Below are 26,099 nucleotides of genomic sequence, written 5' to 3' on the forward strand. Positions count from 1 at the left end.
TGTACAATATTTTGACTAAATTCTAAACCTTCTTTGTAGGACTTGGGATTAGGGAATTTGACTCATAATTAGAGTTTGGTGGTTCTGATCCAGTTACCAAACATGTTTGGTCTTTCATCTGTGGGACCATTATCGACCAGAGTAGCTCAAGAGTTGATGTTGACAGGCTATTTCCAGTCATCCCAAAATCAGAAGTTGCCCAAGATTTAATGTTGGGTGGTGTTTACAAGCTGTCTTCCCTCTAGTCTACTTCTGATTTTGGGATGGTTGGAAGTAGCTGAAGAGCTGATGTCGGGTGATGTTTACAGGCTGCTTTCCCTCTAGTCTATCATTTTTAATCATGAGATGGTTAGTGGTGCTCCAAGAGTTGTCTAATTTATGTTAGTATGGATAGTCATGAATAACTTTGTTTGAAATCCAACAAAAAAAAATCAAACAAGTATTTAATTCTAATCAATAAGATAAATTTCCTGCTAAAACAGTCTACTTGTAAAAATTTATCTTTTCAAATTAATATTGTGTTAAGAAAACGTGAGAATAAAAATGTGATTTAGAAAGCATTGTTTTACATTATTTGTGATAAAACTGTAAAAACAAAACAGAAACCATCCAGTTTAGAGAATTGTAGTTGCTATTAAAACATTTTTCTGCTGTATTTACTATTGAGTAATGTCATATTTATTTAAATCATTGTCTTTTAACATGCTGACTGGAAGTATGGAGTGGTAAGTTCTATTAATCTGTATGATTTTATATTGTCAACATGTTGTGTTGTTGTTGTCAACATGCTTGCGATATTGAAAACTTGTTGTTAAAAGTAATTATATTACATCTGTTTCTCTGCATCATTTCTAAATTTTGTAATGATCAACTTGATGGTAATGAATTGGTTTGTAAAATAAACCTTTACTAAGACAGTAATATGTGTATAAAATAAAGTTGGCTGTGTTTTATATGTTTCATTTAGTCTTTATCAATACACTACTGCATGAAGATAATTGTTTAATTTTTTTTTTAACATTCACTGCCAGCTTGCCCTGAAGGAAAGTGGGGTTCTTTATGTGAACAGAGCTGTGAATGTGAAAATGGAGGAAGATGTGACCCTATGACTGGTGCATGTACGTGCAAACCAGGTGCAAAATTGTTCTATTTTTTTTATTACAGATATTAGTATTTTAGACCTAGGAGTGGTTCCCCAAAAGTTTGGCATCAGTGAGTGTCACGACCACACATGCAGTCATGTTCTGTTATTAATTACATAAAAATATGTGAAGCATATTACTATCAAAGGACTGGGTTTTCAGTGACTTTTAAATTTTGAATTTTCTAAAGTTTTTATATTTTTATGGACCAGCAGTGATTGAAGTGGGGGAAGAGAGGAAATGGGATGGTTTCTGACAGTGAGGGAAGAGAGGAAATGGGATGGTTTCTGAAATGTTTCACTACTGTATTCCTTGCTTTTTGTATATATTTTTTATTTATTATAATAAAAATAACTAAAAGGTACAAATTAGAAATTTGTTAAATAACATCAGATTAGGTGAGTTATTGAATATTAACAATAATAATTCTTCACTTACAAGAACCTCAGGCATTATGTAACTCGATGTAGGGACATAAGCTGCTTGTTTCCCAAGTGATTTACAACTTTTGCGTTCAGATTATTAGTTAGATGAGGTTCAAAGGTCAGTGAATAAATAAATGTATACTGTTACAAGTTATGGTACAGAAACTTTGATGCTTATCTTGTGGTTACAAGCTTGGTCAAATTGACTGAGCCTGTAGCAAGAGGGCTCATTTACTCAACTGTGTAATTTATCACATTTCTGTCTTGCTCTTACAAGAGATCTTAAGAAGAAGAAAAAAGTTTCTCTTCTCAAATCCATGACTACCATGAATATATATTGTTATCTGTTGAACCATTCCTTTCTGAGCAACTTGCTAAAAGCAAGCAGGATGGTTTTGGGTCTTCCTGAAAAGATGTGGGGTGGGAAGTGCTCCTTTACCTTAAAGTGTTTTAAAAATGCATTATGGAACTTCAGGTGATAGCAGTGATCTTAAAATCCTTGTAATGATAACAAAAAATAGGTGTAATTTTGATATATTAATTTATTTTATAAAAGTTTATACCATACACTTGATAACTTCTGATGGAGATAGTAGTTTAGTTTAGTATAACACTAAATTGAAAATTACTTTAATATTTGGTAGTAGATATTTTTAATACCAAACTTTTCTGACTGATTTATAATTTTTCTTTTTAAGTAGAAAGAAACTAACATACAAGCATATTTTGTTTTAAAAGTATTAATAGATACTTATTTGTTTATTAACAATTAAACAAAACAGTTGCCTGGAAAAGTTTCTGATAATTGTTTTGTATTCTTAAATTTATTTCTTAAAGTAACAATGCCTTTAATAGATTCTTCAGGAGGATTATTCATTATGAAACTTGGTTGAAGGAATTTGGATATTTCTTGGTTGGTTTGGTGTTTTATTGTGCAAACAACTGTGCTATCTGTGCCTGAATGACTGGCAATTGCCTGTTCTAGAAACACAAATATAGAGGACTATGTTTTGAAGACTGTGATTGTGTTGTACTCTACACTTCTGTTCTAGAAACACAAATATAGAGGACTATGTTTTGAAGACTGTGATTGTGTTGTACTCTACACTTCTGTTCTAGAAACACAAATATAGAGGACTATGTTTTGAAGACTGTGATTGTGTTGTACTCTACACTTCTGTTCTAGAAACACAAATATAGAGGACTATGTTTCTACAACAGGCAGTTGCTGTCACTTCAACTGATTTTCATCAGTGACTTGTGAAGTTGTCATATGGGTGTGAAATAAGAGGAAGTGTCAGATTTCAATTTTGTACATTCTGAAATTGATTCTTATGATCTTTTAGAAGAATGAAAACAATTGAACATTATTGTGGTGTAACATATTCATTATTTGCTCCAACTTAAATCACTTTTGACCAGTCAGATTTAATTTTAACAGAATTTTGAATGTTTTATTCAACTGTCTTGCATGCACACAAACAATTATGTTTATTGGAAGTAAAGCTGTGTGACAAGTTTTGTACTTGATAGTTATGTGTTTGTGCATATTATTCTAATGTTTTCTCTAGGATGGCAAGGTCCAAAATGCAATAATTCTTGTTCAGAAGGTTTCTATGGTTATGAATGTAGCCAGGTTTGTAAATGTGAGAATGGAGGCTCATGTGACCATGTGTCTGGAGCATGTTAGGTGTCCTCCTGGATATAAAGATGCACTGTAAGTAAGCATTAGGGTATCAGTTTTATTTTTAAAATTATTTCTCATGTTTTAAAATGACTTCTGTAAGTTTGAGCATGCATACAAATGAATTGTAGGTAAGTAGGTTTCAGTTTTGATTTTAAAATTACTTATCTTGAAGGTACAGAGTAGGCCTTGGATATTATTTTAATTCACTTCCATTAGCAACACTTATACAGAAGTGTTATTTGGTGTTAAGATGTTTTTCCATATTGTTTTCTTCTAATTATATTATCATAAAGGTATGTAAACATTTTGTATTATCATATTATATTATCATAAAGGCATGTAAACATTTTGTATTATCATATTATATTATCATAAAGGTATGTAAACATTTTGTATTATCATATTATATTATCATAAAGGCATGTAAACATTTTGTATTATCATATTGTATTATCATAAAGGCATGTAAACATTTTGTATTATCATATTATATTATCGTAAGGTATGTAAACATTTTGTATTATCATAAAGGTATGTAAACATTTTGTATTATCATATTATATTATCATAAAGGTATGTAAACATTTTGTATTATCATATTATATTATCATAAAGGTATGTAAACATTTTGCTCTCAGACATAGCAGTTTAAAAAGATTAACGAATAATATTTTTTAAAGGTTATTAAATTGTAATTTTTACCCTTGAAAACTTTTAAAGTAACACTAATTTTTTATTTCTTTAAAATACCTAAATGGAAAAGGAAAAGAGTTCTTCATTGAAAGTATCACAACTGTAAGATATTTTAGTTTAGACAAGTTTGTAATTAAAAATCTTTATGTGATTAGGGAGAAAAGTAATTGTTTTTGTAACTTTTTAAAAAGAAAACCAAAATTATAAATTTTTGAGTGTTCATAATTTTCATATTGTGTTATGTTTGTTAACACAAGGATATTTTAAAAACTTAAACTATTGTTGGTTTGGAAATAAGTTCAGTGTTAACAAGGTTGTAACTAATTTCTAGGTGTTCACAAGTGTGCCCTGAAGGTACCCACGGTAGAGAGTGTAGCAACAGATGTTCCTGTCAAAATGGAGGATCGTGCAATCATGTGACTGGTTTTTGTACATGTCCCTCTGGATGGATGGTAAGTTTTTCTATTTTAACTGTTTTCCTGTATTACAATTTAGAAACTCTAAACCATGGGAAATCTGTCTAGCACCACAACCAAAAGAAAAAACAAAACAAAGATGGAAAACCAGGGAAAACAAAATTAAGAGCACACCATCAGAATTGTAGGAATATTGTAAATCTAATTATGTGTGTGATACTGACATTTAGGGTTATTTTGGGCTTTTAGCTTCTGTGGTAATCTGAATTAGTATCAAAACCTGTATCAAAGTTTTTCACTATGCCTGTACATTATGTACATGGGACAGTATAATTTGTACACTATTTTAACTTTTTGTTTAGGTATCTTTCTCAGTCAAAGTAGTAATATATTTAAATAAAATTTGGTGTTGATAGTTTTGTAGAATTTTTGTGAAATGTCTTAAACAAGTTGGTGAACAGTGTATGTTTAAACTTAATGTTTAGAACAGTCGTAAGAGAAAGTGTAATAATAGTTTCTCTTTATCTATGGCACTCCTGGTGGTGCCAGTGGTAAGCCTGAGAGCCTAGAGTACCTAAAGATGGAATTTCTACATTGTGCAGTAAGCAGAACATGGACAACCTGTTGTATAACTTGGTTGGCCTGAACAATGCACAGATGAAAAATATAAACTGTGGCATTATTACATGTTAAATACGTTGTTTTTGGTGTTTGAAACAAACATCGTTTTCTCGCTGTAGTTTTATGGCTGTGGTGTGTTTTAAACCAAAATAAAACAATAATCACAAAGAAAAAGAAAATTTCATTGGTTAAGTTTTCCTATTGAGTAAATGTTTTATTTTAGTTTTATCATTTCTAAATGGGTGTGTGAGGGCAAAAATTAAAATAATTACAGAAAATAAACTTGTAGCTATTTCAATCATTAAAAAAAAAAACCCCAAAAACTTCGGAGATGGAAGATATTCAATACAGATATTCTATTTTTAACTTTATATATCAAAACCTTTACAAATTTTTATTTTGAAATGATTTCAACTCAGAAGAAAATCATTGGCATTTGTGAATTTCCTGAATGTTTTGAAGCTTTATATGGTGTATCCCACTGGAGGAAAGCGGTAACATTTTTAACAAAATGGTGTTAACATAACTGGAATACAAATGTATGTAGGTTTATTAGTTTTTAGCCAATCACAGTTTCTCTACCTCCATTGTTGTTAGTTGGTGTTATATCTGCTTCGAGGAGTCGTAGTGCAGTGAACTAAACGTGTAAAGGAAACTATTTTACTGTTATCGTTTCAGTAGAGATTTAAAATACAAATCGAAACACATCTAGTGCTAGTAGGGCAAGGCCTCCAGCAAACCCTTTAAACTTGGTTTTCAGTAGTTTGACCTTTAATACTTGGGTAGGCCCATGTGGGTGTCACACATTCAAAGCAAGTTCACATATCATTTTTTTATTTCTTTGTCAAAACTGAACAGTTTCATTTATGGCATGATGATAGTTAAATAGTCTTGTACATATGTGAACTTAAACATGCAACTAGACATGATCGACACTTTGAACTATCGGCAGCTAATCAGTGACAAAGATGTTATGAAGCCCATAAAACCATTAAATGTTGTGGTTTTTAAAACAGTATTATTTACTTTGTATTACTGTGAGTTGACACTTAGTTTAGAGAAATGTAGAAGAAAGTCAACTTTGTATATTGTTATATCAGAAGTGGTAGTCACAGAGAATATATTGCAGTGCCATACCAGTACCTACATCTTGGGGAACAAATAAAAAAGTACGTGTGTGTGTGTAGAAGTTAGATTTTTTCTGAAATGTGTGATGTTTTAGTATTAAACTTTGTGCTTTTATTCACGTATTTATCTTGCTCCATAATTCAGAACAAAACCTGTTTGTATGTGTGTGTAGATTTGTAATTACAAAGATCAAGGTCTGTTGAATCATTCATGTATTAGTTTTTCTGTTTTCTTTATGTTTACATGTATGTTTTTGTCTGTACTGTAATAGGGAGATGTTTGTGCCAATCATTGTCCAGCTGGTTTCTATGGTAGCAACTGCACAAAGCAGTGTACTTGCTACAATGAGGCATCTTGTCATCATGTGACAGGGGAGTGTTTATGTGCTCCAGGATACAGAGGGAAACGCTGCCAAGATGAGTGTCCGCTAGGAACATTTGGGGCCAGCTGCTCAAAGGTATTTTCTTTTTTGTGCTCTGTTACATTGTTTTTTTTTAACCATGGTTTGTAATTTTGGGGTGTGTAACAAGCAACTTGTTATATATCAGGCTGTGAGTAGAGTTGCCATCTGCTATGTGTTTTACGGGTCCTTCCTAATTTAACAGCAACCCTTCTGGGTAAGAATGTAACACTGTTCATTTTGTTCATAAATCCTGCAGTTTGACAAAATTCTGAAACACCAAGAAACATGTTCCTTACAGTAGTTGTTTGGGCAGCAGTCATGGTTGTGACAGAGAAGGCTTATGAGTTTCAGAACATTCATAGTATGTAAAGAAAACAGTCTACTGTTTTAACAGTGAAGTTCACATGATTGTGTGTGTGTATTGTAACTGAGGTTTATACAGTTGTGTTTTAATATATGTTCTGTTCTCTTTTTAGTTCTCATTAAGATTGTATAAATCATTTTTTCAGACTCGTGTGTTTATAGTATTCTTTTCTCTAGGAATTTTGTGCTCTTTTACATTCTTTTATAGAATGTACTGATGCTACATTACTACATTGGAAATCTATAAATTCCTTTTCCCAAACCTTAACCCTAAGTTTGTATGAACTCTTTTCCATGCATATCATGAGGTTTTACGGAGTTACGTTCAAAGTTTAAGTAACTATACTATCATTGTGTGTGAATTACTATCATGAGGTTTTACAGAGTTACGTTCAAAGTTTAAGTAACTATGCTATCATTGTGTGTGAATTACATTATTGTTATTATATATATTATTATAAGGTAATATTTTATATATTCTTTATGATTAAATTCCTTTATTTCAAACACATGGAATCCTCAGTTTTGTTGCCTCAACATTTTGGTCTCTGTAATTTAAGTAATTATTCTCATACACGAGACATCAATGCTTCGACAGAAACTAGGCTGTTACTCTGTTTACATGTCCTTTTAGTTCTGAGAAAGGAAAAACAAATCTCATGAGAACTCTTAGTTGAAGCCACACCCACTCTCTGCATATAGTCGTGATTTTGCACTCAGTGCTGTTTATTTCTGTACATGTTTAAGAACAATCAGAGTAGCTGTTTTAAACTACAATTTTAGTGATGGTTATTTTTAAAGTGACTCGCAGTATTCCTTACATTAAATTGAAATTGTGCTTAGTATTAATAATGGTTGTCGTTGCCATAACTTAGTAGAAATATGTTAGCTGAGATTAAATTCACTTTATGTTTTAGAATTATACTTACTTAATCATGTGCTATTTATGTTTTAATATGTATAGGAAGGTTTAATAACTTAAATTTATAACCCACACTGTACAAAACCATAAGATTGTGAGAAAATTCTCCTTAACTTGTATCTCGATAAATGATAAAGTTGAAGGAGGGGAAAGTAGGACATTACAATTAAACTGTGAGAATGTAAGTTCTGTAAGTACTTAACACAATGAAGATGTTGAAGCAGGGAAAGTAGGACATTACAATTAAACTGTGAGAATGTAAGTTCTGTAAGTACATAACACAATGAAGATGTTGAAGCAGGGGAAAGTAGGACATTACAATTAAACTGTGAGAATGTAAGTTCTGTAAGTACATAACACAATGAAGATGTTGAAGCAGGGGAAAGTAGGACATTACAATTAAACTGTAAGAATGTAAGTTCTGTAAGTACATAACACAAAGAAGATGTTGAAGCAGGGGAAAGTAGGACATTACAATTAAACTGTGAGAATGTAAGTTCTGTAAGTACATAACACAATGAAGATGTTGAAGCAGGGGAAAGTAGAACATTGCAATTAAATTGTGAGAATATAAGTTCTGTAAGTACATAACACAATGAAGATGTTGAAGCAGGGGAAAGTAGAACATTACAATTAAACTGTAAGAATGTAAGTTCTGTAAGTACATAACACAATGAAGATGTTGAAGCAGGGGAAAGTAGGACATTACAATTAAACTGTGAGAATGTAAGTTCTGTAAGTACATAACACAATGAAGATGTTGAAGCAGGGGAAAGTAGGACATTGCAATTAAATTGTGAGAATATAAGTTCTGTAAGTACATAACACAATGAAGATGTTGAAGCAGGGGAAAGTAGAACATTACAATTAAACTGAGAGAATGTAAGTACATAACACAATGAAGATGTTGTCAGATTATTAAACAAATCATTAAAAGGTTTGTACATTTTTCTAGTTTTTAATTTTAAATATTTCATTGCACTGTATGACAGAATTCAGAGTCTGTGTTCAGCTTATTTCAAAACAAAAAGCTTTAGTTGAAATACTTGGTTAAACTGTTCTTATTCTTTGTGTACAGAATATTTCTAATCTTTCACAGAATTGTTGTGAGGGTATGTTAAGAAGGCTTAGAATTATCATAAACATTGTTGTATTTTATATCATTTTCTATATGGGCAGTAATGTTCTGAGCTAATAAACTTGGAGTAAATGTGATTGGCTTACAGTGAGACATGAACAATGTTTCTTGGTGATATCAAATGTTTCATTTATTTTATGTACAGGTTTGCAATTGTGAAAATGGTGCAAGTTGTAATGCATCCACAGGTGATTGTGTTTGTCCTCCAGGCTTTGCTGGTCCTCGTTGCGGTGAAAGAGGTTTGTATCAATTTCTCATGCTTGTTCAGTAGATATGATTTTATTCTTTGTCACTTGGAGGTTTTGGAACCATTTGTTTGTTCATAGTACCATGTGTTTAGTCCTTATAAAATTTACCACAAAGAGATGTCAACTGAAGTACTCATAATGGAATTGCCAAATGTAAACTGAAAATCTTTTCTGCAACAGAACAATATAAAAACGTGTGTGTAAAGAAAACCTACACCTAAAACTTGGATGTTCTCGTCTCAGAAATACTTCCTTGTCATAATAAGGAGAATAACACACTTGTAACATTGTGACCAGTGTTCTGTAAGATAATCGTAAGAAGTTTGGAATCTCGATACAATGGTTTTAAACAAATTCTGAATTTTTTTTTTTGTAGCTTGTGCAGATGACTATTACGGGAGAAATTGTGAAGAAATATGTCAGTGTCAAAAAGAAACCAGTCTTACGTAAGTCATACTTTTATTTTAAATTAAAAGCTGTAAAATATTTTAAATGTTAGAGTAATGACAACTTATCTAAGTTTTTTTATACTGACCGGCAGTTTTCTATTAACTGTGTGTGGTTACAGTGTTTATATTAAACCTTTATTATTATTACACACTTAAATTACTACCTTACTTTATTAGTTTAATAATCACTGCTACCATGATGTAAATTTAATTACTTTAACCAACTTACGAACAGTAATTACTAGACCTACATATTTATGTATCTCATGTAAATAAATATCAGATTTGGGGTTTACTTCTTGAGGAATCCCCAGCCACTACTGTGGTGGTTGTATCTAAGGTGGCCTGAAGAACCCAACATCCACTGTGGTGGTTGTATCTAAGGTGGCCTGAAGAACCCAACCTCCACTGTGGTGGTTGTATCTAAGCTGGCCTGAAGAGCCCGACCTCCACGGTGGCGGTTGTATCTAAGCTGGCCTGAAGAGCCCGACCTCCACGGTGGCGGTTGTATCTAAGCTGGCCTGAAGAGCCCAACCTCCACGGTGGCGGTTGTATCTAAGCTGGCCTGGTGAACCCGACTGCCACGGTGGCGGTTGTATCTAAGCTGGCCTGGTGAACCCGACTGCCACGGTGGCGGTTGTATCTAAGCTGGCCTGGTGAACCCGACTGCCACGGTGGCTGTTGTATCTAAGCTGGCCTGAAGAACTCTGGATTGAACAAAATGCTTCATCGTCAGTGGATATGGCAAATATAGAGTGGTTGTAATACTGATGTTATATACTTCATCTTCAGTAGATATGGTAAATATAGAATGGTTGTAATACTGTTGTTATATACTTCATCCTCAGTAGATATGGTAAATATAGAGTGGTTGTAATGCTGTTGTTATATACTTCATCCTCAGTAGATATGGTAAATATAGAGTGGTTGTAATGCTGTTGTTATATACTTCATCCTCAGTTGATATGGTAAATATAGAGTGGTTGTAATGCTGTTGTTATATACTTCATCTTCAGTAGATATGGTAAATATAGAGTGGTTGTAATACTGTTGTTATATACTTCATCCTCAGTAGATATGGTAATTATAGAGTGGTTGTAATACTGTTGTTATATACTTCATTTTCAGTAGATATGGTAATTATAGAGTGGTTGTAATACTGTTGTTATATACTTCATTTTCAGTAGATATGGTAATTATAGAGTGGTTGTAATACTGTTATATACTTCATTTTCAGTAGATATGGTAAATATAGAGTGGTTGTAATACTGTTGTTATATACTTCATCCTCAGTAGATATGGTAAATATAGAGTGGTTGTAATACTGTTGTTATATACTTCATCCTCAGTAGATATGGTAAATATAGAGTGGTTGTAATGCTGTTGTTATATACTTCATCCTCAGTAGATATGGTAAATATAGAGTGGTTGTAATACTGTTGTTATATACTTCATCCTCAGTAGATATGGTAAATATAGAGTGGTTGTAATGCTGTTGTTATATACTTCATCCTCAGTAGATATGGTAAATATAGAGTGGTTGTAATACTGTTGTTATATACTTCATCCTCAGTAGATATGGTAAATATTGTGGTTGTAATACTGTTGTTATACACTTCATCGTCAGTAGATATGGCAAATATAGAGTGGTTGTAATACTGTTATTATGTGCTCTTCTACTTCTAGAAAATCCCTAAGTGACTAGATTAATAATGTATTATTTAAAAATGTAATATGCCTAATACTTATATCTTGTGAAGTATATTTGTAATTATGTGAGTATACTTAAAGTGTATATTCGTTTTAGTTGTGGAAGGTAGAAATAAAATTGTTCTGTAGGTATAATATCTTATAAATGTTATTCCAGATTAATGTGACAATTTATTGTGTCAAATACTTAATGTTTGTTAAAGTCAGAGTGCAGGATAAACATATAATTTCCTCAGTCTTTAAAATTATGAGATATAAAGAATGGTTCTAAACAACTATATTAATGGACTACATTCCATTGTAGTTGTCACCCATGGACTGGAAAGTGCGACTGTAAACCTGGCTGGGATGGAGTGACATGCTCACGTCCATGTATGCCACTGATGTATGGGAAAGGGTGTTTGAAACGCTGTGACTGTGAGAATAATGCTTTGTGTGATCCTGTAACCGGTACATGTATATGTGAACCAGGTTACAGAGGAAACAGGTAAATATGCAACCAAAGTGTACAGGGGTAAAGTGATGAGACACTTGTGGCTTAGTTCAATAAGGAAAGCATAAGCAGGTTTTTTAAACAGATTTGTAAGAGCTCATTCTGTTGTATTCTCTGTTTCAAACTGTTAAACAGCCATTGGTTAGTGACATTTTTAAACAGAAACCTTTTTTACATGGTTGTTGAGACTGTACATTTTCATTTTGTGTTTAACAGGTGATTAAGATGGCTTTGGGTTCACTCACACCTTAAAACATAAACACATCTAGTGTTAAGTGAGTACGTAAAGGAAACTTTCAGTAAAGTTTTGGGTTCACTCACACCATAAAACATAAACACATCTAGTGTTAAGTGTACGTAAACTTTCAGTAAAGTTTTGGGTTCACTCACACCATAAAACATAAACACATCTAGTGTTAAATGTACGTAAAGCAAACTTTTAGTAAAGGTTTGGGTTCACTCACACCATAAAACATAAACACATCTTGTGTTAAGTGTACGTAAACTTTCAGTAAAGTTTTGGGTTCACACCATGAAACATAAACACATCTAGTGTTAAGTGTACGTAAACTTTCAGTAAAGGTTTGGGTTCACACCATAAAACATAAACACATCTAGTGTTAAGTGTACGTAAAGCAAACTTTCAGTAAAGTTTTGGGTTCACTCAAACCATAAAACATAAACACATCTAGTGTTAAGTGTACATAAAGCAAACTTTCAGTAAAGTTTTGGGTTCACTCACACCTTAAAACATAAACACATCTAGCGTTAAGTGTACGTAAAGCAAACTTTCAGTAAAGTTTTGGGTTCACAACCATAAAACATAAACACATCTAGCGTTAAGTGTACGTAAACTTTCAGTAAAGGTTTGGGTTCACACCATAAAACATAAACACATCTAGTGTTAAGTGTACGTAAAGCAAACTTTCAGTAAAGTTTTGGGTTCACTCACACCATAAAACATAAACACATCTAGTGTTAAGTGTACGTAAAGCAAACTTTCAGTAAAGTTTTGGGTTCACTCAAACCATAAAACAAACATATCTAGTGTTAAGTGTACGTAAAGCAAACTTTCAGTAAAGTTTTGGGTTCACTCACACCATAAAACATAAACACATCTAGTGTTAAGTGTACGTAAACTTTCAGTAAAGTTTTGAGTTCACACCATGAAACATAAACACATCTAGTGTTAAGTGTACGTAAAGGAAACTTTTAGTAAAGGTTTGGGTTCACTCACACCATAAAACATAAACACATCTTGTGTTAAGTGTACGTAAACTTTCAGTAAAGTTTTGGGTTCACACCATGAAACATAAACACATCTAGTGTTAAGTGTACGTAAACTTTCAGTAAAGTTTTGGGTTCACTCAAACCATAAAACATAAACACATCTAGTGTTAAGTGTACGTAAAGCAAACTTTCAGTAAAGTTTTGGGTTCACTCACACCTTAAAACATAAACACATCTAGCGTTAAGTGTACGTAAAGCAAACTTTCAGTAAAGTTTTGGGTTCACAACCATAAAACATAAACACATCTAGCGTTAAGTGTACGTAAACTTTCAGTAAAGTTTTGGGTTCACTCACACCATAAAACATAAACACATCTAGTGTTAAGTGTACGTAAAGCAAACTTTCAGTAAAGTTTTGGGTTCACTCAAACCATAAAACAAACACATCTAGTGTTAAGTGTACATAAAGCAAACTTTCAGTAAAGTTTTGGGTTCACTCACACCATAAAACATAAACACATCTAGCGTTAGGGTAATGCGTAAAGGAAACTTTCAGTAAAGTTTTGGGTTCACACCATGAAACATAAACACATCTAGTGTTAAGTGTACGTAAACAAACTTTCAGTAAAGTTTGGGTTCACTCAAACCATAAAACAAACACATCTAGTGTTAAGTGTACGTAAAGCAAACTTTCAGTAAAGTTTTGGGTTCACTCACACCATAAAACATAAACACATCTAGTGTTAAGTGTACGTAAAGGAAACTTTCAGTAAAGTTTTGGGTTCACACCATGAAACATAAACACATCTAGTGTTAAGTGTACGTAAAGCAAACTTTCAGTAAAGTTTTGGGTTCACTCAAACCATAAAACAAACACATCTAGTGTTAAGTGTACGTAAAGCAAACTTTCAGTAAAGTTTTGGGTTCACTCACACCATAAAACATAAACACATCTAGTGTTAGGTGTGCGTAAAGGAAACTTTCAGTAAAGTTTTGGGTTCACACCATGAAACATAAACACATCTAGTGTTAAGTAATGCGTAAAGGAAACTTTCAGTAAAGTTTTGGGTTCACACCATGAAACATAAACACATCTAGTGTTAAGTGTACGTAAAGCAAACTTTCAGTAAAGTTTTGGGTTCACACCATGAAACATAAACACATCTAGTGTTAAGTGTACGTAAAGCAAACTTTCAGTAAAGTTTTGGGTTCACGCAAACCATAAAACAAACACAGCTAGTGTTAAGTGTACGTAAAGCAAACTTTCAGTAAAGTTTTGGGTTCACGCAAACCATAAAACAAACACATCTGGTGTTAAGTGTACGTAAAGCAAACTTTCAGTAAAGTTTTGGGTTCACTCACACCATAAAACATAAACACATCTAGTGTTAAGTGTATGTAAACTTTCAGTAAAGTTTTGGGTTCACACCATGAAACATAAACACATCTAGTGTTAAGTGTACGTAAAGCAAACTTTCAGTAAAGTTTTGGGTTAACGCAAACCATAAAACAAACACATCTAGTGTTAAGTGTAAGTAAAGCAAACTTTCAGTAAAGTTTTGGGTTCACACCATGAAACATAAACACATCTAGTGTTAAGTGTACGTAAAGCAAACTTTCAGTAAAGTTTTGGGTTCACGCAAACCATAAAACAAACACATCTAGTGTTAAGTGTACGTAAAGCAAATTTTCAGTAAAGTTTTGGGTTCACTCACACCATAAAACATAAACACATCTAGTGTTAAGTGTATGTAAACTTTCAGTAAAGTTTCGGGTTCACTCACACCATAAAACATAAACACATCTAGTGTTAAGTGTACGTAAACTTTCAGAGTTATTTAACAAATGAGTAAACATTTCAGTGACAGAAGATTAAACCCTATCTTTCTAGATGTGAAGTTCAGTGTCTTCAAGACAAGTTTGGATTAGGATGCACTCAGAACTGTGCATGCAGTAACAAAGGAACTTGTTCACATATTACTGGACAGTGTACATGTCCTCCAGGTAAGAAATTTGGAGAAACATTTAAGAATTGTTCTCTCTATTTGAATTTCACTGACATATTTTTTTTACAAATTATTTTTTCTGTGTACAAGTAAACGCAATAGCTTTCTTTGAGCTCAGACATTTATAATGAAGTTTCTTCAGTAAAACAGGAATTTTAGAACATAGTTATTGGACTAATAACTTGTTATTTTATGTAGTATTTTGAAAGACCTGGTATGGTTTACTAGTTAAGGCTCCTGGCTGTCAAGATGTGAATTGAGGGTTTGAATTCCATCATTGAAAGTACCCGTAATGCCTTTGTTGCAATAAAATGTGATGGTTAATCATACTATTAATTGATAAACAAGTAGTCCAACAATTTGTTGGTCTGTGGTGTTGACTAGCTACCTTCTCTCAAGTTTATCAATCCTAAATTAGGGTTAACTAGTGCAGATAACTCTTGATTAGCTTTGTATGCAATTCAATAAATAACACGTATAGAAGTGAATGACTTGTTAAACAGTTACGTCAAGAAATCTCTGTGTTACTGTTAGACTTAAAAAATTCAAAATACTACAGTTTGCTTGCAAAAACATTAAACAGGTGAGTGAAAAACATATCTATAACTTGCTGATTCCAAAGCACAAGAGGTGTAGCACAACAAGGGCTTGCTCTCAAATATAGTTTGCTTGAAAGTCTAAATAATAATTCATTGCTCCTGCATCAGTGTAATATGTAAAACTGTTTGTGACAGAAATGTTAACAGTATTTCACCTTAACTGGGAGCTTCTTATGACTGACATGTTTTCAAAATGTTAACTGCATTTATGATGGCTGTTTGGCTAAAATCGTAAGACATTTCTAATTACAATTTGACCAGTGTTGACTCACTTTTTTATGGTGTAGTAAAGTGGAAATACATAAACATTTTAAACTTCAGTTTTTCTTATTGTGTACAGAAGTGATATGTGCTGCTGGATTGGAAAACTTGTTTCTGCTTTGGATTGCAACAAATGTTTCTATTAATAGAACTAGCAAAGGAAGTTTTGTAATTAAAGTAATTATTTCAGTCTATATGACTGTTTCAACAAAATTAAATATAATGATAACAAATGTATGTGTGGTAATGTTTGTATGAAAACGTATTTATATACTGGTGTGTGTTGATACAGGTATTCATAAAGATGTACAAATATATATAAAATCAAACATTTTTGAAATGCATATGTTAGAGTTTGTTATAACTTAAAAAACAAGCTTAAACAGAAATAAAGTAAATAAAATATGCTGTACCAATTAAGAATATCCCAGGGCACAAGTTATAATGTGGGATTAATAAATGTATCCTAGGTTTTGGAGGTGACTGAGAAGTAGGAACCACATTGTGGTGGGGATACACCATCTATCAGTCTTTACCTCCATTCGCCAGTCTCACATAAGAAACAAAATAGTAGTAATATATATAGAAATAGAAATTATCAGAACTAGATGTGGGTTTTAAGCCCATAATGTCCCATATCTATATCACCCTTCACTGCCTGTAAACATTTGTGGGAAGATGACTGCTGTCCTAAGTGAAGAAGAAAAAAAAAAATAATTGAAATAAAAGTAAGAAAAAGGAAATAAGATAGGGGGTAACTTACCTCTAGGAAATAAGGTAGGGGGTAACTTACCTCTAGGAAATAAGGTAGGGGGTAACTTACCTCTTTAAATTAGCATTTCAGACCCCAATTAGGTAGAAAGGCATAAATTGACAGTGCAGCAAATGAACCATATCAGCATCCCACTCAGTTATCAAACCAAACTAGTGTAGCTTTCAACCACCACCCAAGTCTGCTGTGACTATCATGTTCTAAACAAGCCTTCATATCCAGCAAGGTGTAAAGTCATATAAAGTATCATGTATTTTTGGGTTTATGCATCATTTGATGAGTGGGTGTGTTTTTAACTGCACATATTGGTTTGTGGTACGAGTGTGTATTTTCAAGTGTGTACTTTGATATCTGTATATTATTAACTCCAACAGATTTCAGACAAGTTCAAAATAATCTTGAGAAATTCAAGACTTTTTAATAACAGTTCAGTGTCATTCGGTTAATTTCTGTTAGTGTGGCTTCAGATTTGGACATGTTTGTGGTTTGGGCTTAAATAATTTAACTCAGTTTTAAATAAAATAAATTTGTATTAGGCTAAATCCTTGAGAACTTATAGATGCATTGGTGAACATTTGGTTTGTTGACATTCTATTCTGTGTATCTTTCAGTTGGACACTGTCATTTTAACAGTTGTCTGTTTGTTCTGTTTTATAAAGACAACAGTGTACAAGTTTGAATAGAAACCAACCAATTCTGTGTATCTTTCAGTTGGACACTGTCATTTTAACAGTTGTCTGTTTGTTCTGTTTTATAAAGACAACAGTGTACAAGTTTGAATAGAAACCAACCAATTCTGTGTATCTTTCAGTTGGACAGTGTCATTTTAACATTTGTCTGTTCTGTTTTTTAAAGACAACAGTGTACAAGTTTGAATAGAAACCATGAAAAATGGAGTAAGATCAGTGTTTAGTCAAAGTGTGTGTATATTGTTTTGTTTTTAATGAAAATTATTTGAAAGTCTCAACTGTTTGGATTATTTTAACATTTATTTTTTTATATCTTGTCTAGGGTTTCATGGATTCTACTGCAACATGCTCTGTCCTCTAGGTAGATTTGGCAGTCAGTGTAGTCAACACTGTCAGTGTATGAATGATGCAGGTTGTGACCCTGTAACTGGAGCTTGTAGCTGTAGGCCTGGATACTTGGGCCTTTTGTGTGACAAGACTTGCAAGGTAAGTTGTGACTTCAGTGATGACGAGAAACCCACTTGTTGAGATTTGTACTGCAGCTCGTCTTTTGAAACACTTTACATAGAGGTTCGCGAACCAACGTTTGACCTTCTTGGTCATCGTCAGGTTGGTTTGTGAAGTTGATCAGCGAAAACGATTTTTCTATAAGTTGTGACTTATCTGCTCTAATGCGTAATATTTTATGTACATTTTTAAAATGAACAATAGAAAATATGTTGAACAAATTTAATACTCCTGCACGAACGGGTTGGTAATAAATTATTTAAAGTACAATATTTTTCTTGTGAATACCTTAATAATCTGTTAATTCTATGATACGAACAAGTTTAATAAAATTATTATATCATTGTAAACACAGCTTATTGTAAACGTATTGCTGAAATACTTCAATAGAGTTTTGTGGCAAATGAAGAAACATTTTCTAGTTGGTTAATAGTTTAATGTAGACTTAATTTGGTACTTAATGGTAGTAAATACATACAGTACTAATTCATAGATACAAAACACAACATCATGCCTTTTTCATATTACATGGAACACAGAAATGGGAAACTACTTTTCCAGTCTACTAAATAAATCTTCTAGCACTATTTTATACCAAAACCATGAGGTAGCTTGAATTTTTGACAAAGTAATACAGAGACAATAAGAAATATTCGCCCTGATTTTTCTCCATGTGCGAGTCAGTGTGTGTTTTTGATATTAGTGTATTCCTTATTGTCAAAAGATTTGTAAAACCTCATTTATTATTACTTACTGACAGCATGGTTTAAGGTCTAGGCCTTATTGTACTTGCTCTTCTGAGCTTCTAAGAAAACATTTGAGTTAAAGCAGTCTCAAGTGTGAAGCTATGTTTTATTGTGTTATAACTAATATGTCTAATCTTGGTTTGTCTCTTTGTCAGTGGTCAGGTCATTATTTATGTTTACTTTCATTTATCAGGAAGGACAGTTTGGTCTGAACTGTAGCCGTGAATGTGACTGTGAAGAGAACCACTCGTTTTTCTGTGACCATGAAACAGGACACTGCAGATGTATGGAAGGTTTTAAAGGTGGTTAACTTTGTTAATTATTTGAGTTTTACTGATTCCTGTTATTTCAATGTTACATAATGTGTTTTTTATTATTTTAAGATTCAGTGTTGCTAAAGCACTTTAAATTACTTGTTTTATTTGTAAAAGCCCTATTAACTTGCTATGATTGAAGTTTCAGTATGCAGAGTTTCTTTTATCGAGAGGAAAAATATAAAAGCTTGAAAAGTTTGTTCTATTGTTGAAGAATGGTATTTCCTCTAGGCTACAAAACAACCAATCAAATGCCACATACTTATTACAGCAGAATGGTATTTCCTCTAGGCTACTAAACAACCAATCAAATGCCACATACTTATTACAGCAGAATGGTATTTCCTCTAGGCTACAAAACAACCAATCAAATGCCACATACTTATTACAGCAGAATGGTATTTCCTCTAGGCTACAAAACAACCAATCAAATGCCACATACTTATTACAGCCACACACATCCTAAGTGATGGTAAGGAGTCACATTACATAGATGGTTTTAATGATTCTGGCTGTCAGTAAGCTTAAATAAACAACTGGTGGTAAGTGACCTAAGAATTCAATATGATGGATGGTCAGTAAATATATCCTCCTCCCTCAAAAAACAACACACACACGTGAAAACATCTGCACACTGTCTTGATACTGGTGCACAGGAAAACATTCATTCTGCACATGGATTGAAGAAATTAGAGGAAACATTGTAGAACACTGTTTAAACTGAAATGTCCACTGTGACCCCAGGAAGACTTCAACAACAAGTTTAATCCTTAAAAAGTAGAGATATTTTACTGAAAGCACATGTTATCAGTCATGGTGGTTATAAGTGAACTGTTGGTTTGAATTAATTCTTTGGCAATAGGTCAATGTTCAAAGGCCCTATTATCGCATTTGTTGACTTGTATTAAAAATTCCACTGAACTACTATTTTATGAATTTATGTCAATAAGTTTGGAATCAAGCTGTAGATTATAATTAAGACTTTATATATGAGTTAATTTCTTAATATCAAAGTAAATGTTAAAAGAACACATTTAAATATATATTTTAGTGAGTCACATGGTATGTTGAATACAGCACTGTTTAAATTTAGATGTTTGTGATGTCAAAGTCTATAATTTTGTACAAATAAGGAACTCAAATTATTAATATTGACAAGCTAGAATATGAAATAAGTACCTTCTATCTTTATTTTGTTTTATAAAACCTAAAAATGTGATATCCTCCCATGCAAAATTTTAAAAGGCTTAATGACCTTTGTCTAGCAACAGAGTATAAAGGTCATAAGGTTTAACAACAGAGTATAAAGGTCATAGTGAGAAGATATAATTGTTTACTTTTCTTCTTGATTTATTGTTCTATATTTTAAGAAAAATAAGTTTAATAATTTATTTCTAAATAGTAATAAATATTGTATGATAATTGGAATGTAACTGTATATTACAAAATACTAGTCCACTAAAACATCTAAAACAAGGTCTAAAAGTCAGTTTTATTTTACTGGATATATCCACCATGTCAATGCAAATTGTATAATGTTAGCTAGGTGTCACTGGAACGTTAGTATAATGTTATGATACATAAGCCATTTAGACTAAAGTTTTGTATTTTTGTGTCATAATATGTATTCATTCTAGCATGAAGAAATTTCCTAATATTCATGATGGTTATGAGGTTGGTTAATTACTAGAAAATAAAATATAAAGTTTTACTGAAAACAAACGTTTGAAATCTATTTAGGGTTTCAGTGTTTACTCAAACAATATTTGATTTTAGGGACAAACAATATATTTTTTATCATAACTTGAAATCACCTTGCACTCAAAATATTTCATGACAAATCTGATTTTTTTGTATACAAAATACTTGTAGTCTTCACTAGATGTCTACCAAATTTTGTGAAGGTACAATTGCTATATCAAAGGCTATAGTGAAAATTCTTAACGTGTGCAGAAATTTATGTATATTATTCTCATCCTGTAGCTAAAGGGTTAATTCTATACATACCGGATATACTTTTAAATTGTGAAATTTTACTGCTTATGTAGATATGTTAAATCTAACTATATTTAAACAATTTTTAACTCACAGTGGTGTTAGAAATCATATTATGTCATTACATCACATTTATTTAGTATTCATTTGCGAAGAAAAATTAAAAATATGTTCAAACTATGATACCTGTACAGAGAGTGTCATTTGTAAATTTTTATCACCTTTGTTCAATGTATAAGTTTATCTTTACTAAGAAAACATCCCTAGTCAACACAACAAAACCTGAGTAAAAATGTAAGTTTTGAGAGTGGTCGATTATTTTTTACAATCTGAAATTTCGTTTGTTATCAGTTATTAAATCTCACCTATAAAAAAGCAGTAGTACTTTACATTTTGTCACAATCAAAGTTATTTTCAGTTTGCAATTAGAGTTTCAATTAATTTTTATCTTTCCATTCTCTCTTAGGTTTACATTGTAACAGTCACTGTGAAAGAGGTCGTTGGGGTCCAGAGTGTAATAATTCTTGTGACTGTAAAAATAACTCCACCTGCCATCCTGCTACAGGAATGTGCATATGTGAGATTGGATGGACTGGCAGTGATTGTAATACTAGTAAGTAACTTGTAGGGACAGAAATATAGTGTATTGTAATACTAGTAAGTAACTTGTAGGGACAGAAATACAGTCTATTGCATTAGTAGTAAGTAACTTGTAGGGACAGAAATACAGTCTATTGCATTAGTAGTAAGTAACTTGTAGGGACAGAAATATAGTGTATTGCATTAGTAGTAAGTAACTTGTAGGGACAGAAATATAGTGTATTGTAATACTAGTAAGTAACTTGTAGGGACAGAAATATAGTGTATTGTAATACTAGTAAGTAACTTGTAGGGACAGAAATATAGTGTATTGTAATACTAGTAAGTAACTTGTAGGGACAGAAATATAGTGTATTGTAATACTAGTAAGTAACTTGTAGGGACAGAAATATAGTGTATTGTAATACTAGTAAGTAACTTGTAGGGACAGAAATATAGTGTATTGTAATACTAGTAAGTAACTTGTAGGGACAGAAATATAGTGTATTGTAATACTAGTAAGTAACTTGTAGGGACAGAAATATAGTGTATTGTAATACTAGTAAGTAACTTGTAGGGACAGAAATATAGTGTATTGTAATACTAGTAAGTAACTTGTAGGGACAGAAATATAGTGTATTGTAATACTAGTAAGTAACTTGTAGGGACAGAAATATAGTGTATTGTAATACTAGTAAGTAACTTGTAGGGACAGAAATATAGTGTATTGTAATACTAGTAAGTAACTTGTAGGGACAGAAATATAGTGTATTGTAATACTAGTAAGTAACTTGTAGGGACAGAAATATAGTGTATTGTAATACTAGTAAGTAACTTGTAGGGACAGAAATATAGTGTATTGTAATACTAGTAAGTAACTTGTAGGGACAGAAATATAGTGTATTGTAATACTAGTAAGTAACTTGTAGGGACAGAAATATAGTGTATTGTAATACTAGTAAGTAACTTGTAGGGACAGAAATATAGTGTATTGTAATACTAGTAAGTAACTTGTAGGGACAGAAATATAGTGTATTGTAATACTAGTAAGTAACTTGTAGGGACAGAAATATAGTGTATTGTAATACTAGTAAGTAACTTGTAGGGACAGAAATATAGTGTATTGTAATACTAGTAAGTAACTTGTAGGGACAGAAATATAGTGTATTGTAATACTAGTAAGTAACTTGTAGGGACAGAAATATAGTGTATTGTAATACTAGTAAGTAACTTGTAGGGACAGAAATATAGTGTATTGTAATACTAGTAAGTAACTTGTAGGGACAGAAATATAGTGTATTGTAATACTAGTAAGTAACTTGTAGGGACAGAAATATAGTGTATTGTAATACTAGTAAGTAACTTGTAGGGACAGAAATATAGTGTATTGTAATACTAGTAAGTAACTTGTAGGGACAGAAATATAGTGTATTGTAATACTAGTAAGTAACTTGTAGGGACAGAAATATAGTGTATTGTAATACTAGTAAGTAACTTGTAGGGACAGAAATATAGTGTATTGTAATACTAGTAAGTAACTTGTAGGGACAGAAATATAGTGTATTGTAATACTAGTAAGTAACTTGTAGGGACAGAAATATAGTGTATTGTAATACTAGTAAGTAACTTGTAGGGACAGAAATATAGTGTATTGTAATACTAGTAAGTAACTTGTAGGGACAGAAATATAGTGTATTGTAATACTAGTAAGTAACTTGTAGGGACAGAAATATAGTGTATTGCACTAGTAGTAAGTAACTTGTAGGGACAGAAATATAGTGTATTGTAATACTAGTAAGTAACTTGTAGGGACAGAAATATAGTGTATTGCACTAGTAGTGAGTAACTTGTAGGGACAGAAATATAGTGTATTGCACTAGTAGTGAGTAACTTGTAGGGACAGAAATATAGTGTATTGCACTAGTAGTGAGTAACTTGTCGGGACAGAAATATAGTGTATTGTAACTAGTAGTGAGTAACTTGTAGGGACAGAAATATAGTGTATTGTAATACTAGTAAGTAACTTGTAGGGACAGAAATATAGTGTATTGTAATACTAGTAAGTAACTTGTAGGGACAGAAATATAGTGTATTGCACTAGTAGTAAGTAACTTGTAGGGACAGAAATATAGTGTATTGTAATACTAGTAAGTAACTTGTAGGGACAGAAATATAGTGTATTGCACTAGTAGTAAGTAACTTGTAGGGACAGAAATATAGTGTATTGTAATACTAGTAAGTAACTTGTAGGGACAGAAATATAGTGTATTGTAATACTAGTAAGTAACTTGTAGGGACAGAAATATAGTGTATTGTAATACTAGTAAGTAACTTGTAGGGACAGAAATATAGTGTATTGTAATACTAGTAAGTAACTTGTAGGGACAGAAATATAGTGTATTGTAATACTAGTAAGTAACTTGTAGGGACAGAAATATAGTGTATTGTAATACTAGTAAGTAACTTGTAGGGACAGAAATATAGTGTATTGTAATACTAGTAAGTAACTTGTAGGGACAGAAATATAGTGTATTGTAATACTAGTAAGTAACTTGTAGGGACAGAAATATAGTGTATTGTAATACTAGTAAGTAACTTGTAGGGACAGAAATATAGTGTATTGTAATACTAGTAAGTAACTTGTAGGGACAGAAATATAGTGTATTGTAATACTAGTAAGTAACTTGTAGGGACAGAAATATAGTGTATTGTAATACTAGTAAGTAACTTGTAGGGACAGAAATATAGTGTATTGTAATACTAGTAAGTAACTTGTAGGGACAGAAATATAGTGTATTGTAATACTAGTAAGTAACTTGTAGGGACAGAAATATAGTGTATTGTAATACTAGTAAGTAACTTGTAGGGACAGAAATATAGTGTATTGTAATACTAGTAAGTAACTTGTAGGGACAGAAATATAGTGTATTGTAATACTAGTAAGTAACTTGTAGGGACAGAAATATAGTGTATTGTAATACTAGTAAGTAACTTGTAGGGACAGAAATATAGTGTATTGTAATACTAGTAAGTAACTTGTAGGGACAGAAATATAGTGTATTGTAATACTAGTAAGTAACTTGTAGGGACAGAAATATAGTGTATTGTAATACTAGTAAGTAACTTGTAGGGACAGAAATATAGTGTATTGTAATACTAGTAAGTAACTTGTAGGGACAGAAATATAGTGTATTGTAATACTAGTAAGTAACTTGTAGGGACAGAAATATAGTGTATTGTAATACTAGTAAGTAACTTGTAGGGACAGAAATATAGTGTATTGTAATACTAGTAAGTAACTTGTAGGGACAGAAATATAGTGTATTGTAATACTAGTAAGTAACTTGTAGGGACAGAAATATAGTGTATTGTAATACTAGTAAGTAACTTGTAGGGACAGAAATATAGTGTATTGTAATACTAGTAAGTAACTTGTAGGGACAGAAATATAGTGTATTGTAATACTAGTAAGTAACTTGTAGGGACAGTGTATTGTAATACTAGTAAGTAACTTGTAGGGACAGAAATATAGTGTATTGTAATACTAGTAAGTAACTTGTAGGGACAGAAATATAGTGTATTGTAATACTAGTAAGTAACTTGTAGGGACAGAAATATAGTGTATTGTAATACTAGTAAGTAACTTGTAGGGACAGAAATATAGTGTATTGTAATACTAGTAAGTAACTTGTAGGGACAGAAATATAGTGTATTGTAATACTAGTAAGTAACTTGTAGGGACAGAAATATAGTGTATTGTAATACTAGTAAGTAACTTGTAGGGACAGAAATATAGTGTATTGTATTGTACTAGTAAGTAACTTGTAGGGACAGAAATATAGTGTATTGTAATACTAGTAAGTAACTTGTAGGGACAGAAATATAGTGTATTGCACTAGTAGTGAGTAACTTGTAGGGACAGAAATATAGTGTATTGTACTAGTAGTAAGTAACTTGTAGGGACAGAAATATAGTGTATTGTACTAGTAGTAAGTAACTTGTAGGGACAGAAATATAGTGTATTGTAATACTAGTAAGTAACTTGTAGGGACAGAAATATAGTGTATTGTAATACTAGTAAGTAACTTGTAGGGACAGAAATATAGTGTATTGTAATACTAGTAAGTAACTTGTAGGGACAGAAATATAGTGTATTGTAATACTAGTAAGTAACTTGTAGGGACAGAAATATAGTGTATTGCATTAGTAGTAAGTAACTTGTAGGGACAGAAATATAGTGTATTGTAATAGGGACAGAAATATAGTGTAGTAAGTAAGTAACTTGTAGGGACAGAAATATAGTGTATTGTAATACTAGTAAGTAACTTGTAGGGACAGAAATATAGTGTATTGTAATACTAGTAAGTAACTTGTAGGGACAGAAATATAGTGTATTGTAATACTAGTAAGTAACTTGTAGGGACAGAAATATAGTGTATTGTAATACTAGTAAGTAACTTGTAGGGACAGAAATATAGTGTATTGTAATACTAGTAAGTAACTTGTAGGGACAGAAATATAGTGTATTGTAATACTAGTAAGTAACTTGTAGGGACAGAAATA

At 31.9% G+C, this 26,099-nt stretch overlaps 1 pseudogene across 1 annotated transcript in view; it reads left to right on the top strand.

Annotated features, from left to right (window-relative positions):
- LOC143237453 (uncharacterized) overlaps positions 1-21,578 on the top strand; it is a 62,436-nt pseudogene extending 40,858 nt beyond the window's left edge. The window contains exons 7-17 of the transcript XR_013020074.1: positions 1,032-1,133; positions 3,139-3,284; positions 4,279-4,399; positions 6,384-6,569; positions 9,084-9,177; positions 9,563-9,632; positions 11,650-11,832; positions 14,960-15,072; positions 17,718-17,881; positions 18,842-18,950; positions 21,424-21,578. The product of XR_013020074.1 is annotated as an uncharacterized LOC143237453 (transcript). The remainder of the gene's footprint in view (positions 1-1,031; positions 1,134-3,138; positions 3,285-4,278; positions 4,400-6,383; positions 6,570-9,083; positions 9,178-9,562; positions 9,633-11,649; positions 11,833-14,959; positions 15,073-17,717; positions 17,882-18,841; positions 18,951-21,423) is intronic.
- The last annotated feature ends 4,521 nt before the right edge of the window (positions 21,579-26,099 follow it).

This window comes from Tachypleus tridentatus, chromosome 2 (assembly GCF_004210375.1).
Source record: "Tachypleus tridentatus isolate NWPU-2018 chromosome 2, ASM421037v1, whole genome shotgun sequence".
In the NCBI taxonomy this organism is placed as follows: Eukaryota; Metazoa; Arthropoda; class Merostomata; order Xiphosura; family Limulidae; genus Tachypleus; species Tachypleus tridentatus.